At 46.9% G+C, this 16,925-nt stretch overlaps 1 pseudogene across 1 annotated transcript in view; it reads left to right on the forward strand.

Annotated features, from left to right (window-relative positions):
- LOC144600728 (interferon-inducible GTPase 5-like) overlaps nt 1-16,925 on the forward strand; it is an 85,542-nt pseudogene that overhangs the window by 24,821 nt on the left and 43,796 nt on the right. The window contains exon 7 of the transcript XR_013548177.1: nt 12,042-12,078. The product of XR_013548177.1 is annotated as an interferon-inducible GTPase 5-like (transcript). The remainder of the gene's footprint in view (nt 1-12,041; nt 12,079-16,925) is intronic.

The following is a 16,925-nucleotide window of genomic DNA, read 5'->3' on the forward strand; positions in this document are numbered from 1 at the left end:
GGAGTCAGTTACGGAGTCCTTTCCATTTGACGAGACGGGGGTTCTCTACTTCGCACATAATGTTGCCAGTGGTTTATGAAATCTTGATACCAGAATATTCTTGCACTTGTTCAATGTTGGCGCTCTTCATTCCTTCTCCATTTCCACTCGTATTTATTCCTTCTCCATTTTTACTCGAACTCAACAACAAAGCTTGTTATCCCTGTGCGGAAGATTACTGGGCAGCCGGGAGGATGAAACATTGTCCTTGTCTTGAGCTTCTGGCTCGGAAAGAACCGTCCGAAGCCGCGCATGTAATCAGTACGTTAACCCTCTCCGCCCGTGGAAGTTGCAAACAATAAAAAAAAACAGTTTAGTTTTTAGTGTTGTCATATGTACCGAGGTACAGTGAAAAGCTTTTGTTGAGTGCTATCCAGTCAAAGAAAAGACTACACATGATTACGATCAAGCCGTTCACTATGTACCGATACAGGATAAAGGTTACAACATTTAGCGCAAGTCCGATAATGTCCATTTAAAGATTGTTCAGGTATTTGGGAGGTCAGGACCGCATTCAACCTAATGAGCAGATGGTCCAGTTGCCTGATAACAGCTGGGAAGGAACTGCCCCAGAATCTGGAATGTTGAATTTTCTATTCGGTACTTACCCCGCGGACGTTTAAAGAGCGCAGCGGCGACTGTATCAGAGCCTGCAAGGTTTGCACTATGTGATGTGCAACATCAGTTAAAGCAGCATCTGCTGCCGGCTGAAGGCGCGAACACATATCTGTCTCTGATAGTGATCGCCGACACCGCTGTTTACACAGCACATGTTATCATGAAGTAAATCGTGTTAAAGTCCCTATTCACTAGTTTTACAGTACGCTGATATTTATAGGCATTGTATTTAATATTATTTAAACATGAAGCCATTCCGTTTTTAATTCTCATTGCTATCGACATCAATATTAAGTAAATAGTTGGACTAACTCTGGTGGCCAAAGATCCCAAAAGTAATGTTGGATTTCCCAAGTTACCAATTGTTAAAAGCAGGCTCTTTTCAATGAAACGCAAGACTTTCGTAATTGTAAACGTTAATTAATTTTTGGTCGGTAAGCGTTCACTTATTGAACCCTGTTCTTGAATATAATGAAAAAGGCCGACAGGATCCCAAATGTCTCGTCAAACTTTCCTGCAAATTAAACGGCTCAGCAGAATTTAATTCTAACAACAGAACCTTGATGAAAGCGAGATTACACAGAAGTAGTGTGAATGGGTGGTCAGTAAAGAGACTAGGTTAATTCCCGGAATGGCGGGACTGTCGTATGTTGAAAGGCTGGAGCAATTAGGCTTGTATACACTGGAATTTAGAAGGATGAGGGGGGATCTTATTGAAACATATAAGATAATTAGGGGATTGGACACATTAGAGGCAGGAAACATGTTCCCAATGTTGGGGGAGTCCAGAACAAGGGGCCACAGTTTAAGAATAAGGGGTAGGCCATTTAGAACGGAGATGAGAAAGAACTTTTTCAGTCAGAGAGTGGTGAAGGTGTGGAATTCTCTGCCTCAGAAGGCAGTGGAGGCCAGTTCGTTGGATGCTTTCAAGAGAGAGTTGGATAGAGCTCTTAAGGATAGCGGAGTGAGGGGGTATGGGGAGAAGGCAGGAACGGGGTACTGATTGAGAGGGATCAGCCATGATCGCATTGAATGGCGGTGCTGGCACGAAGGGCTGAATGGCCTACTCCTGCACCTATTGTCTATTGTCTATTGTCTATTGAGACACATTCTGGGGCGGGGAAGAAAATAATAGTTAAGCTGGATGACACTTCATTGGAACTTGGTCAGCATCTGTAATTTGTTTTTGTTTTCACGAATTGGGATTTATTTTGTGGCTATACGCACAGTGCCGTAGCTGGCAACGCTGCCGCCTCACAGGGCCGGAGATCCGGGTTCGATCCTGACTACGGATGCTGTCTGTGTGGAATGTTCCGACATCCCAAAGCCTTTAGGGGTTGCAGGACATTTGGCTCTTGTGAAGCGTGTGGGGAGTGTACGCGAAAGTGGATGACGGAACTCAGGATTATCGACGGTCGGGGTGGGCACAGGAGGCCGAAGAGCCCGTTTTCATGCTATGTATTTTAATCAATTAAATGTCAATATTGGGGGTGGGTTCTTGTAGTAAATACGACATAGGGCATAGGGACCGGCAAGTAGCCAGTTTCACGATAAACCGGAAATAGACACAAAAAGTTGGAGTAACTCAGCGGGACAGGCAGCATCTCTGGGGAGAAGGAATGTGCCACGTTTCACAGAGTGCTGGAGTAACTCAGCGGGACAGGCAGCATCTCTGGAGAGAAGGAATAGGTGGTCCTTTTACAGACATTATAGACCGGTCTTCGCTCTTCAATCTCCTTTTATTTAGCTTTTCGCGGTGTTTCTTGTTGCTTTTTCCCTGTTTAATACCTTGAGTTGTGCCTGAAATGATTCACCCCACCATTCCATTACAATCTAATTACATCCAAGAGCATAGTTCATTATGTGAAAGCTTACTTACAAAAAACATATAAATGCATGTTATTGTTTAATATACAAAAGACTTGGTTGGTCGCTTGGAAAGTTTCACATTACTTAGTGCGATTAATTAAGAACACATTTGCAGTTTATTTTCAGAACGCACTTTGGATTTTACATCGTGTTAAACTGGCACACGACAGTCATTCTGCCTAGCAATTCAGGGAAGCGAGAGAGGAAATTAAAACCGGTGTTATTATAAAGCAAATTCACAAGTCGGTTAATATAAAATTATGATATTATTTGTAGGTTTAAATTCCCGATACATGGGTCAACATCCATAAGTTGCTGCCTTACAGCGAATGCAGCGCCGGAGACCCGGGTTTGATCCCGACTACGGATGCTGTATGTACGGGGTTTGTATGTTCTCCCCGTGACCTGCGTGGGTTTTCTCCGAGATCATTCGGTTTCCTTCCACACTCTCCAAAGACGTACAGGTATGTAGGTTAATTGGCTTGGTAAAAGTTTTAAAAAAATGTTCCTAGTGGGTATTGGATAATGTTAATGTGCGGGAATCGCTGGTCGGCGCGGACCCGGTGGGCCGAAAGGACCTGTTTCCGCGCTGTATCTGAAAACTAGACTAAACGTCTCCTCAATCGTCAGCTCCATGTCCTTGCGCAGTGCACCTGTACAGTTGTTCCACATTGCCAACGTATCCACAGCAGTGTTTCAGCGTGTTTCCTTTTGCAGTTGATGACCGCTCATGAAGTCAGTGGATATTTTTAAGGCAGAGATAGACACATTCTTGATTGGAACGGGTGTCAAGGGTTATGGGGAGAAGGCAGGAAATGGGATTAAGGGGAAGAGATCAGCCATGATTGAATGGCGGAGTAGACTCGACGGGTCGAATGGCCCAATTCTACTCTTATAACATGCATCTTCAGAACAATCCCACACCGCGCATGCGTTTGTCGGTGTATATGTTTGGACGAATTAATTTTGTTAGACGTGAAAGGATATTAGAATCGTAATAATTTTATTTCCACACAGAGATTCATTTTGATGTTGAATACTTAATTAATGCTCTGGATATTGACAGTGCGCACTGCCCACTCGCTTGATTTATGTCCCTACTGAAAAGAAGGTTGTTGTTTCTAACATTTCATCTTGTTAAAGCAATTAATCTCTGACGTGTTTCATTTGACACGGATAATAGATTGACTGTTCGTTTAAGAATATTAAAATAATTCACTGGGCAAAAGTCCAATCATTTGCAGCCGACGTTCAGCAGATTAGCGGTACGGCGACTGATATTTGAATGGCGGGACCGCAACCGTTCGCAGTGGGCGAGCGGGCGCTCTCGGGACTCGATACTTGGTCACAAATGTTCAGCTCAAGTAATTGTTAATTCGACTTCGTCTTTGTACCCACGTTTCATGTCTCATTCTATGAATTCGAAATGGGATGATTGAGAAACATTTTCTAAATATGCAGGTAACTCGGCACCGAATCCCCCGAAGTGATTCTTGTAATTGTCAATCTATGCCACCGTTTTAGACAATAATCTCCCAAATAAAATGAAAGTAAAGCACATCCACAACCGATAAAATATAAATAGATGAACATTTACAACCATAGCCAGAGTTTCTAACGATTGATGCTATTAGTGTAGCTTTTCTGAAATAATAATATTATGTTGAAATATATAATATTTTACAGATTACTATGTTTGGCAGTAAGTTGTAATACGCTGTGGCATATTTGAAGATCCCTTAAATACATTGTCCTTCGGGACAATTGGGACTCCAATGAGTACTTTGGTAAATTTGTCGGCCCCAGACACGATGCGTACTTGGGGTATTGTGCGCAAAACCAAAGAATTTTATGGTTGTTCATCTCCGGATAAAACTTTCATTGTGGCCATTCGTTTATTCCCCATCAGTTTTTGGCCGGCCCTTCGCTCATGGTGGCGGCGAGCACAGGAGCTTTCGGGGAATGAGCCGCACCGGGGAGTAGAGTGGATCATTGAAATAAACCTTGTCCACAAATTAAATCATCAAAAAACAATAATATAAACGCTTGGCAGAAGGACGAAGTCAATGTATCTCACCGACAGATCGCCTTGGCTGCGCCGGCAGAATAGGACCGGCTTCAGTGTGCGGAGGCAATTGTTAGTCTCTCTTGATGTTACTGTGTAAAAACAGAGAACGTACTCAATGTCATAAGAAGTGTTTATTGGTGTCTGTATTGCTGAACGACCCAAATAACTCTGTCGAACGATCGTTAACCAACTTCCCCCTATGCATTTGTCGGTTCACTCCGTTACACTTTCATTTCCCTGCACCGTCGGGAAAAAAGCGGAGTCTCCTCACGAAGCTGCTGCCACTTCAGGATCACCCCTTGTCCACAGAGGTGTCAACACGCACTAAAGACACTTTCAGTGGGTCCATGTTTGTAACCAAAGACACTGGTTGTAACTACTTTGCTGCCCAGACTGAATGTTCCATTTCATGAGAAATCACATGTTCAAGGGAGCAGATGCCGGTTTAAACCGAAGACAGACATAAAAAGCCGCAGTAACTCAGCGGGATCAGGCAGCAGCCCTGGAGAGAAGGAATGGGTGAGCTTTCGGGTCGAGACCCTTCTGAAGAAGACGCCCTTCTCGACCCGAAACATCACCCTTCTGAAGAAGACGCCCTTCTCGACCCGAAACATCACCCATCCCTTCCCTCCAGAGATGCTGCCTGTCCCGCTGAGTTACTCCAGCTTTTTGTGTGTATCTGCGTGTTCAGGGGTCGCGGTTTCACTCCCTGTGCACCTGGATCAGAAATTCCCCCCATGCAATAGAGAGCGATGCTCAGCTTGCTGTGTTTATCACGTCCGACTGATAAATGATCCCATTTCACGGCCATTGCACCCAGTGGAATCTAATTATCGTTTCCCCCTTTCAGACAGTCCCGGGGATTGCCAGGCCGGGATATCAGGTAATCCTGCGTTATTTTCACGGTGAGGATGGGTGGGGGACAGCGACCGAGCGATCCCAAAGGTCCAAGTTTGTAGATGAGGGGCGGCGGCTGCCTTCCAGCCTCAGTGAGGTCCCTGGTTGAACAGTCTCTTCGCACTGTTGGCGGGACCCGGTAAAAACGCTCAACTGTTCACCGCACCACATGGCGCTGGGGTGGGCGGTGTGTGATACCCCAGCCTGGGCCTTTTGTCCTTCTACCTCGAACCTCCCCCACCCTCACGCCTCCAGCGGATGAACTCTTCCTGACAGACCAGTCAGTGTTGAACACAACGCGCTGCAGAATGTAGCAGCCTCGCCCATCACCGGTAACAATTGTTCGCCCATCACCCACTAATTGCTCCTGGCATACTGGTGGGGCAACGATGACCTGTTGCTCCATGACTGCGCGGACTCCAACCTCTCCGGGCTCTGGTCCCTGGCAGACATTGCCAGGGAAGATCGCATGGCCCGCGTTGACTGCGTAACGAGGGGCGGGAGGGGGCAGGGAGACCGCGGAATGAATCCAGTGTAACCCGCGGTGTCGGGTTTTCTGTTTTTTGTTGTTGCAGGAAGTGTGAAGTTACGGCTGGTGAATGGCGGCAGTCGGTGCACGGGACGACTGGAGATTCACTACAGAAGTCAGTGGGGGACTGTACTTAGTAGTGACTGGGACCTGCCTGACGCCGCTGTGGTTTGCCGGGAGCTGGGCTGCGGGGCCGCGCTGGCAGCGCCGGGAAGGGCTCACTTTGGGGAAGGGTCCGGACCCATTGTGACGTGGGATGTTCAATGCAGCGGGAGCGAGAGAGCTCTGCGGGAGTGTAGAACAGCGTCATGGGGTCACTACAAAACTTCCCACTCCTATGATGCCGGCGTTATCTGCGCAGGTAAAACCTGCTTCCCTCCAGGCGGGTTTGTTGGTTTCTGAAAAATTTGCGCAGGTCAAATAATGCGGATTGTCCGATTGGCGTCTTGCGAAAATAATCCCGATGCTGCAGAAGTTTAGGCGGATTGCTGGGGCGACAAATGCTGTCATCTATATACTAAAACTCTCGTTTGTTTGTTTGTTTGTTCGTGAACTACAGCCAAAACGGTACACGATAGCGCAACAATTTTAGGCCCACCTTACTCACCATCGTCCCTTTGGTGCTAATGGAAGAAGTTTAATTGAAATCGGTGTTATACTTTTAAAGTTATTCACATTTTAAAATCTATCTCCTCGGGAGGGAGGATAAGGGGGGTTGAGGGGGATGGAGTGGGGGGCGAGGGGAAGGGGAGTGGAAGGAGAGGGGGAGGGGAGGGGTTAGGGGAAGGGGGTGGAGGGAGGAGGGAGGGGAAGGGGAAGATGGGAGGGAGGGAGGAGAGGGTGCTGCACAAATGCAGGAGAGGTTTGGGCCCAACGGGTCCGCTTGGTCTAGTTGTAATTTAAAGCGCTTACATAGTATAATATCTAGCATATTCAGTCATCCGAACTCCCTCTCCCCACAGTAGCGGTCATCAGGTCAGGCCGCATCAGTGGAAGGCGAAAGAAAGATAACGCTTTGATGAACAACATTTCATCGGCGTTGATGAAGGTGTTTTGGCGAATGAAGAAGCAATATTTGTTTTCAACGTTGTCATATTACCCGCCTCAACTATGTCCCCCGGCAACTAGTTCCACATACCTACCAGCCTGCGTAAAAAGGTTGCCCCTTCAGGTTCCTATGAAATCTATCCCCTCCCATCTTAAACCTATGTCCTCTGGTTCTGGATTCCTCTAATCTGGGTAAACGATTGTGCATTTACCCTGTCAATTAAACTCAGCATCTTCCATACCTCTATAAGATCACCCCTTTAATATTATATTGCCAAAGGCTTCAATATTTTTTATGGAAGTTAATTGCACAACTCTGTGACCTCTTGTACAAATACAATATTTTCCACCAAATGACAATTTATATCGTCACGAACCGTTTCTTATTTCACACCCACTATGTGATCATATTAATACTGCAAGTGCTCGTTTCGGGCGATGGGTTTTGGGCTTGTGTTTACTTGCACAGAATTTGCAATAAATATGTATTGGAAGGGGGGGTGCAAAATGTGTTTTTAAGATGGAAAACGCTGTTTCCTGATTTCCAGGACCTCGGAAACCCAGATTGGTGGGAGGAAGCAGTCCCTGTGGAGGGAGGCTGGAGCTCTTCACGGGCGGAACATGGAGTACCTTGTGCGGTGACATATCCTGGTCAATACCAATTGGTGATCGTGTCTGTCAGGAACTGAGCTGTGGGTACAGAATGGAAGTTTCCCTCTCAACCCACTTCGCAAATGTTTCGGGACCTGTTGTTGGTCGGCGTGGGTGCGGGTACAAACAGGACGTTGAAATCATCTGTTCAGGTACAGGCCTTGATTTTTTTTTAAACAAATTTCTAAACAATGAAAGTTGCGCTCGCGCTGTCTGAGTGGTAACAGACAAGGTGGGGCAGCGGTAGAGTTGCTGCCTTACAGCTAAAGCAGCGCCGGAGACCAAAGTTCGATCCCGATTACGGGTGCTGTCTGTACGGAGTTTGCACGTTCTCCCCTTGACCTGCGTGAGGTTTCTCCGAAACCTTCGGTTTCCTCCCACACTCCAAAGACGTGCAGGTTTGTAGGTTAATTAGCTTGGAAAATGTAAGAACTATCCCCAGTGTGTGTAGGAAGTGTTGTGTACGGGGTGATCCCTGGTCAGCGCGGACTTGGTGGGCCGAAAGGGCCTGTTTCCGCGCTGTATCTCAAAACTAAACTAAAGAAGGATTCACTTTCTGGTAAAAAGGAGTATAACAAAACTTGAGTTTGGCTTATTTTGTCTATTGCCGAATGTGCAACACAATCTCAATCAATGGTCAATGGTTCAGGAGTGCTTTATTTCCCGCGTTTGCAACTGCACAGTGAGATCCTCTCTCCATTCCTCACACATGCAGGCGCCGCCATTTTTGACGCCATTGTTCAAAGCCCAAAGTCCGTTCGGTCCATGCGCTGGAGCAGTTCCCGTGACCGACCTCCGTCCCCTCTCCTCTCCTCTCCTCGCCCGGCCATCTTTGTGTCCCGGGGCGCTTTCTGCAGCCTACCTTGAAGCCGTTGTTGGCGTCACCCCGGTTCACCCTCCTACCAACCTATTCCTAACGCCCGTCGTCTCCCAGTTTCGCCGTCCTCCGAGTTTCTGGGCAGGTTACCGGTCCCGCGGTTCGACGAGCCTTCTGGGCGGGCACCTCGGGAAGAGGCAGCTTCTTCTCAGCCCTTCCCGTCCAAAGGTAGTCTGATTAGCAACAGGAATTATTGCCTTTCTTAGAGGTGACATTGAGTGGCCATTTACTCTCAGCTGCACATCGGGCTATCCTTGAACTGTTTACGGAAGACAGGGGCATTGCTGAGCATTGCAGGTGATTGCAATGAACCTGTTTCCGTTGAATGAGTTTCCGTTGAGCCCCTTCATTAAGGTGGAATACTATCCCAATTGAGCGAGTTTACATTGCTTTGATGTCATGGTTTAAAACCTGCAGTGCTTAGTCGAATTTTCTGGTTTGCACCACGTTGACGCAAAGAACACGCAATTGTGCTTTCGAAACGTCCCATCACCTTTGTCCAATTGCCCACTGCAAGACACTGTAACACTGCCTACTCTGCACCTCCTCCAACCTCATCTATTGTATCCCCTGTTCCAGGTGTCAACTTCTCTACATCGGCGAGACCAAACGCAGGCTCGGCGATCGTTTCGCTCAACCTCAGTCCGCCTTAACCAACCCGATCTCCCGGTGGCTCAGCACTTCAACTCCCCCTCTCACTCCCAGTATGACCTTTCTGTCATGGGCCTCCTCCAGTGTTCTAGTGAGGTCCACCGCAAATTGGAGGAACAGCGCCTCACATTTCGCTTCGGCAGCTTACAGCCCAGCGGTATGAACATTGACTAACTTTAGATAGCTCATTTTTCCCTCCCTTCCCCTCCGCCTTCCTAGTTCTCCCACTGACTTCCTGTCTCAAACTACATGCTTTCTTTGTCCCGCCCCCCCCTGACATCAGTCTGAAAAAGGGTCTCGACCCGAAACGTCACCCATTCCTTCTCTCCAGAGATGCTCCCTGACCCGCTGAGTTACTCCAGCATTTTATGATACTTCGATTTGTACCAGCATCTACAGTTATTTTCCTGCAAGACATCAAAATCATCTCCGCGTCAAGAATGCAGCAACTATCATCAAAGATGCACACGTCTTTCCCCTTTTTCACCGCTAACATCCGGCAGCAGGTACAGTAGACTGATGTTCCTCGCCACAGGTTCAGGAACAGCTACGTTCCTACAATCATTAACATCATGGATCAATGCGCACAACCCTCTTCCTACCTCGCCAACGGAACACGGGCATCCTCTTGCGGGACCGTGGACTTATTAACACAGACAATAGGTGCAGGAGGAGGCCATTCGGCCCTTCGAGCCAGAACTGCCATCCATTGTGATCATGGCTGATCATTCTCAATCAGTAACCCGTGCCTGCCTTCTCCCCATACCCCTTGGTTCCACTAGCCCCTAGAGCTCTATCCAACTCTCTTTTAAATTCATCCAGTGAATTGGCCTCCACTGCCTTCTGTGGCAGAGAATTCCACAAATTCACAACTCTCTGGGTGAAAATGTTTTTTCTCACCTCAGTATTAAATGGCCTCCCCTTTATTCTTAGACTGTGGCCCCTGGTTCTGGACTCCCCCAAAATTGGGAACATTTTTCCTGCATCTAGCTTGTCCAGTCCTTTCATAATTCTATACGTCTCTATAAGATCCCCTCTCATCCTTCTAAGCTCCAGTGAATACAACCCCAGTTTTCCAATCTTTCCTCATGACAGTCTCGCCATCCCGGGGACTTATGTTTCAAACGTGTTTGGCACTATGGCGATTTCTGCAGTATTTTTTTCTGCCTTACAGAATTTTACGTGTGATTTACGTACAATTCATCTACATAACTGCATGCCTTGCGTTTGCGACACTTTGCCGAACTCTTACTTGGGGCTTAACACTCCCCTGTGTGCCTGGGTCCAGGACTTTCTCACCGCCAGGCCCCAAGTGGTCAAGATGGGGAGACATACATCTAACCCCCTCACCCTGAGCACAGGATCCCCCCAGGGTTGCGTCCTTAGCCCCCTACTGTACTCCCTGTACGCACATGACTGTGGGGCCAGGTTAAGCTCCAACTCCATCATCATGTTTGCTGATGACACTGTGGTGGTGGGCCTGATCTCCGACAACGATGAGAAGGCCTACCGGGAGGAGGTGGCTGATCTGGCACTCTGGTGTCAGGACAATAGCCTCCTCTTGAATGTCACACAAACTAAGGAGCTGATTGTAGACTTTAGAAGGGCTCAACATCCGAGGACGTACATGCCACTGGAGATAAAAGGGATTACTGTGGATAGGTTGAGCTGCTTTAAATACCTGGGAGTCCACATCACATAGGATCTGACATGGACAACACACATTGCCGCGCTGGTGAGTATGGCAAGGCAGCGCCTTTACCACCTCAGACAGTTGAGGAAATTCAGAGTCTCTCTGAGGATCCTTCAGTGCTTCTACTCTGGGGCTGTAGAGAGCATCCTGTCCGGGAACATCACAAGTCTGGTTTGGGAACATCTCTGTCCAGGACAGGAAGGCCCTGCAGAGAGTAGTGCGTTCGGCTGAACGCACCATGGGAACTACACTCGCCCCCCTGCAGGACCTATACATCAGGAGGTGCAGATCCAGAGCAAGCAAGATTATGGGGGACACCTACCACCCCAGCAACGGACTGTTCCAGCTGTTACAGTGAGGCAAACGCCTCCGCTGTCACGCTGTGCAAACGGAGAGGATGAGACGGAGTTTCTTCCCACAGGCCATCAGGACTGTTAACTATTATATATCCAGGGACTACATTTTTTTCTGTATTCATTTTAATTTTTATGCTGTAATTGTATTTTTTTGCACAATCCGCAGGCATTGCCACTTTCATTTCACTGCACATCGTGTATGGGTATGTGATAAATAAACTTGACTTGACTTGAATCCGCTGAGGTGCATGTTTACATTAACTTTTATGTAATTGTGTGTCTTGTTTTTTTTTGTATGGCTTTATGGTAATTCGCATATCACTGGACCTTAATTGTTACATGTGACAATAAAAGAAATTTGAAACCTGTGAACCCGCAATGCCGAGAAGGATATAACTATCTCCTACACTTTGCGTCTTCCCCTTGGCTCTGTGCTTGCAGAACAAAGCTTTTCGTTGCACCTCGGTGCACTTGAAAATAATTTAGGAGTTTTACATGTCCTGTCGGTAAATAATTTATTGTTGTAAACGTTAATTGATTACAAAATACAAATTATTTAAATATATTTTCAGCACGTCTGCCTGTGAACATCCGGGACAATTACAGACAGTGGCAAATTGTTTTTTTCACAAAGGGGTTCGTCTAAATATGAGATTCCCAAGCAATAGGGGTGTGGTGGGGTTGGCTGGTGGCGATATAACTGCACTGACATGCATTTTAAAATCACGGTGGTTTTCACAATTTAGATTACAGGAATCTGAGACTCGTATCTGGGGATGGTCGGTGCTCCGGACGGATAGAAATACAGCAAGGTTTGGCGTGGGGCACGCTGTGCGACGATCATTTTGATTTGGAAGACGCGGCTGTTGTGTGTGAAAACCTTCAGTGCGGAGTAGTGACGGCAATCCACAGGGGGGCTCACTTCGGGAAAGGAAGCGGCCAAATCTGGAAACAGACGTACATGTGCCGGGGGAACGAGACACGACTCTGGGATTGCCCCATTTCATCCGGTCAGCGGTTCCGCTGCTCACATGAAAATGACGTCGGTGTCACCTGTTCAGGTGGGTCCTGGGAAAAGTACAACGCCAATATGCCCCTGTACATGTCAGCCACAATATGTCTATCGATGCAAACCGTGCTTTACCTGTCGCATTCCATGAACACACCTGTTAATTCGCCTGTCACGGAACTGTCTGAAGAAGGGTCTCGACCCGAATCGTCACCCATTCCTTCTCTCCAAGATGCTGCCTGACCTGCTGAGTTACTCCAGCATTTTGTGATACCTCCCTTGTATCTAATCTTCGCGCGAGATCTATTCCACGTCAACATGTCTCATAACACGATCTATGTCTCATAACACAAATCGAATAATTATTATGAACTTTAATGACCAGAGTTCCAGTTGTGAGATATTTCTGCCTAGTTTTAACTTTGGTTGGTGGTTGCATCACGGCAAATTGAATGCCCAGTAGTTGGAAAGACTGCAAAAAGGTGTGAACACTCCCCAGTCCGTCACCGGCTCTGACCTCCCCACCATCGAAAGGATTTACCGGAATCGCTGCCCCAAAAAGGCAGCCAGCATAATCAGAGACCCCACACCACCCTGGCCACACACTCATTTCACCCCTGCCATCGGGAAGAAGTTTCAGAAGCATGTAAACTGTAACGTCCAGGTTCAGGAACAGCTTCTGCCCTACGGCAATTCGGCTATTAAACACTACAACCTCAAATAAGCCCTGAACTACTATAGATGATTATTGTTATTATTGCACTATTATTGTTTGTTTTTGTGTACATACATATATGTATTTGTGAGTACGTGTATTTACATTCACACTGAACTTTTAATCTCTCTCTCGATTATTATATAATTTACAGTCTGCTATGTTTAGTTATTGTGTTGTGCTGCTGCAAGTAAGAATTGCATTGTTCTATCTGGGACATGTGGCATTAAAACACTCTTGACTCATGTTTTGCAGATGAGAGTTGGACTCCGCGGCTGACGAACGGAGGGAGCCGCTGTGACGGGACGGTGGAGATTTATCACAACAGACGTTGGGGGAGAGTACAGGACATTCGGTGGGACCTTGATGACGCCAACGTGGTCTGCAACGAACTAGACTGCGGTGAAGCGCTGTCCGCTTACAATTCTTCACAATACGGAGAGAGTCACTTGCCCCTCTTTGTGAGTGGAGTTGACTGTAAGGGAAACGTGTCGCAGCTCCGGAAGTGCAACTTGATGACACCCCCCTCATTTGCCAATGATAGCGGCGGGGTTGGGGTTCTGTGTTCAGGTAAATAATTCGTTTGCATGTGGTTAAAACTGAAGGGGAATCTCAAGATCTTCAAGAATATCTCCATTAGTTTCTCCTTATATTCCATAAGGATTGGAAAAGCAGATAGTGTTAACTACTCTCCCTTGTTCCTTCCTCCTCCATTGCCTATTCTCCTCGCTCTTTCCTCCCCTATTCAACCGCCCTCCACCTATCTCTGCCCCCCTCCCACTCTTCCATGCATTGCTCCCGCCTGCTTTCCACGTCGCTGTTCCATCCACCCCTCCCTCTTCCGCTCCCCAATTCTCTAACCCTCTCCGTGGTTGGCTCCATTTCTACTCCCCCCCACCGTCTGTGTGTCCATCTGCCTTTCTCCTTTCCACCCCCATCCACCACAACCCCCTCTGTCCTCAGTCGACCATCGCATTAACACCGTTGTGTATTTCTAGATGTTTAGATACCATTATTGTTCATCTGCAAATAAACCGAGTTTACATGTGACCAGAGAATGAGGAGCTCTTGACTTAACCATTACGAGAAAATCCTGCTGGAAGTTTCTATTTGCTGTCCAACAGGTCACAAAATGTTACGGCTAGCCGACGGCGGAAGTCCTTGTGCGGGACGAGTGGAGGTGTATTACGCTGGAGTTTGGGGCTCGGTCTGCGACGATTCCTGGGATCTGGCTGATGCAGATGTGGTTTGTAGACAACAAGGTTGCGGGAATGCCCTGAAGACGAAACGTTCTGCTGATTGCGGACAAGGCTCAGGGCCAATTTGGTTGGATGAAGTGACCTGTACGGGTGACGAGTCTTTTCTCTGGGACTGTCCCTCGGCACCTTGGGGTGAACACGATTGCGCTCACAAAGAGGACGTGATGGTCATGTGCTCGGGTAAACTTGCAATCAATCCAGTTTGTCTTCTTTCGAAGTGTTGCCTTGACGTCAAGGGAACAAGATGATCCAAACACTTGTTCTCAAACAGCTCTCCCCGTCCTCACTTTAATAATCGACAGCTAGCTTATTCCTCCTGGGCATCGTGCTTCCCTTAAATGTCATCCATGTTCGGTGTCCTCGCTCTTTGACAGCGAAATGCATAATCAAGCAACTCTTACTGCAAGTGATATTTTCATCAACCATGGATAGGACATATATGTAGTGGTACCTTTATGGACCATTTGCATTCTTGAAAGATAATGAAATAATTTACTCCTTCGAGACGAGCACGCTACGATTTTTTCCAACAATTTGTTAATTGATAATGTATATTATAGACAATAGACAATAGATGCAGGAGTAGGCCATTCGGCCCTTCGAGTCAGCACCACCATTCAATGTGATCATGGCTGATCATTCTCAATCAGTACCCCGTTCCTGCCTTCTCCCCATACCCCCTGACTCCGCTATCCTTAAGAGCTCCATCAAGCTGTCTCTTGAATGCATTCAGAGAATTGGCCTCCACTGCTTTCTGAGGCAGAGAATTCCACAGATTTACAACTCTCTGACTGAAAAAGGTTTTCCTCATCTCCGTTCTAAATGGTCTACCCCTTATTCTTAAACCGTGGCCCCTGGTTCTGGACTCCCCCAACATTGGGAACATGTTTCCTGCCTCTAACGTGTCCAACCCCTTAATAATCTTATATGTTTCGATAAGATCCCCTCTCATCCTTCTAAATTCCAGTGTATACAAGCCTCGTCGCTCCAGTCTTTCAACACAGGACAGTCCCGCCATTCCGGGAATTAACTTTGTAAACCTACGCTGCACGCCCTCAATAGCAAGAATATCCTTCCACAAATTTGGAGACCAAAACTGCACACAGTACTCCAGGTGCGGTCTCACTAGTACAACTGCAGAAGGACCTCTTTGCTCCTATACTCAACTCTTGTTATGAAGGCCAACATTCCATTGGCTTTGTTCACTGCCTGCTGTACCTGCATGCTTCCTTTCAGTGACTGATGCACTAGGACACCCAGATCTCGTTGTACGTCCCCTTCTCCTAACTTGACAATAGTTCAGATAATAATCTGCCTTCCTTTTCTTACCACTAAAGTGGATAACCTCACACTTATCCACATTAAACTGTATCTGCCATGCATCCGTCCACTCACACTACCTGTCCAAGTCACCCTGCAACGTCATAACATCTTCCTCACACGTCCACTCACCTTTGTATCACCTGAAAATTTGCTAATTGTACTTTTAATCCCTTCATCCAAGGCATTAATGTATATTGTAAATAGCTGCGGTCCCAGCACGGAGCCTTGCGGTACCCCACTAGTCACTGCCTGCCATTCTGAAAGGGACCCATTTATCCCCACTCTTTGCTTCCTGCCTGTCAACCAATTTTCTATCCATGTCAGTACCCTACCCCCAATACCATGTGCTCTAATTTTGCCCACTAATCTCCTATGTGGGACCTTGTTGAAGGCTTTCTGAAAGTCGAGGTACACCACATCCACCGGCTCTCCCCTGTCAATTTTCCTAATTACTTCCTCAAAAATTTCCAGAAGATTAGTTAAGCATGATTTCCGCTTCGTAAATCCATGCTGACTCGGAACGATCCTGTTGCTGCTATCCAAATGCTCCACAATTTCGTCTTTTATAATTGACTCCAGCATCTTCCCCACCACCGATGTCAGACTAACTGGTCTATAATTTCCCGTTTTCTCTCTCCCTCCTTTCTTAAAAAGTGGAATGACATTAGCTACCCTCGAATCCACAGGAACTGATCCTGAATCTATAGAACATTGGAAAATGATTATCAATACGTCCACAATTTCTAGCGCCACCTCCTTAAGTACCCTGGGTTGCAGACCATAATGCCCTGGGGATTTATCAGCCTTCAGTCCCATCAGTCTCACCAACACAATTTCCTGCCTAGTGTGGATTTCCTTCAGTTCCTCCGACACCCGAGGATCTCTGGCCACTAGGACATCTGGCAGAATGTTTGTATCTTCCTTAGTGAAGACAGATCCAATGTACCGGTTCAACTCGTCTGCCATTTCCTTGTTCCCCATAATAAATCCCCCTGCTTCTGTCTTCAAGGGACCCACATCTGCCTTGACTATTTTTTTCCTCTTCACATACCTAAAAAATATTTTATTATCCTCCTTTATATTATTGGCTAGCTTACCCTCGTACCTCATCTTTTCTCCCCGTATTGCCTTTTTAGTTATGTTCTGTTGCTCTTTAAAATAGTCCAAATCCTCCGGCTTCCCACTCTTCTTTGCTATGTTATACTACTTCTCTTTTATTTTTATGCTGTCCTTGACTTCCCTTGTCAGTCACGGGTGCCTCTTACTCCCGTTAGAATCTTTCCTCCTCTTTGGGATAAAGTGATCCTGCAACTTCTGCATTATT

The sequence above is a fragment of the Rhinoraja longicauda genome, chromosome 15 (genome assembly GCF_053455715.1).
Source record: "Rhinoraja longicauda isolate Sanriku21f chromosome 15, sRhiLon1.1, whole genome shotgun sequence".
Taxonomy (NCBI): domain Eukaryota; kingdom Metazoa; phylum Chordata; class Chondrichthyes; order Rajiformes; family Arhynchobatidae; genus Rhinoraja; species Rhinoraja longicauda.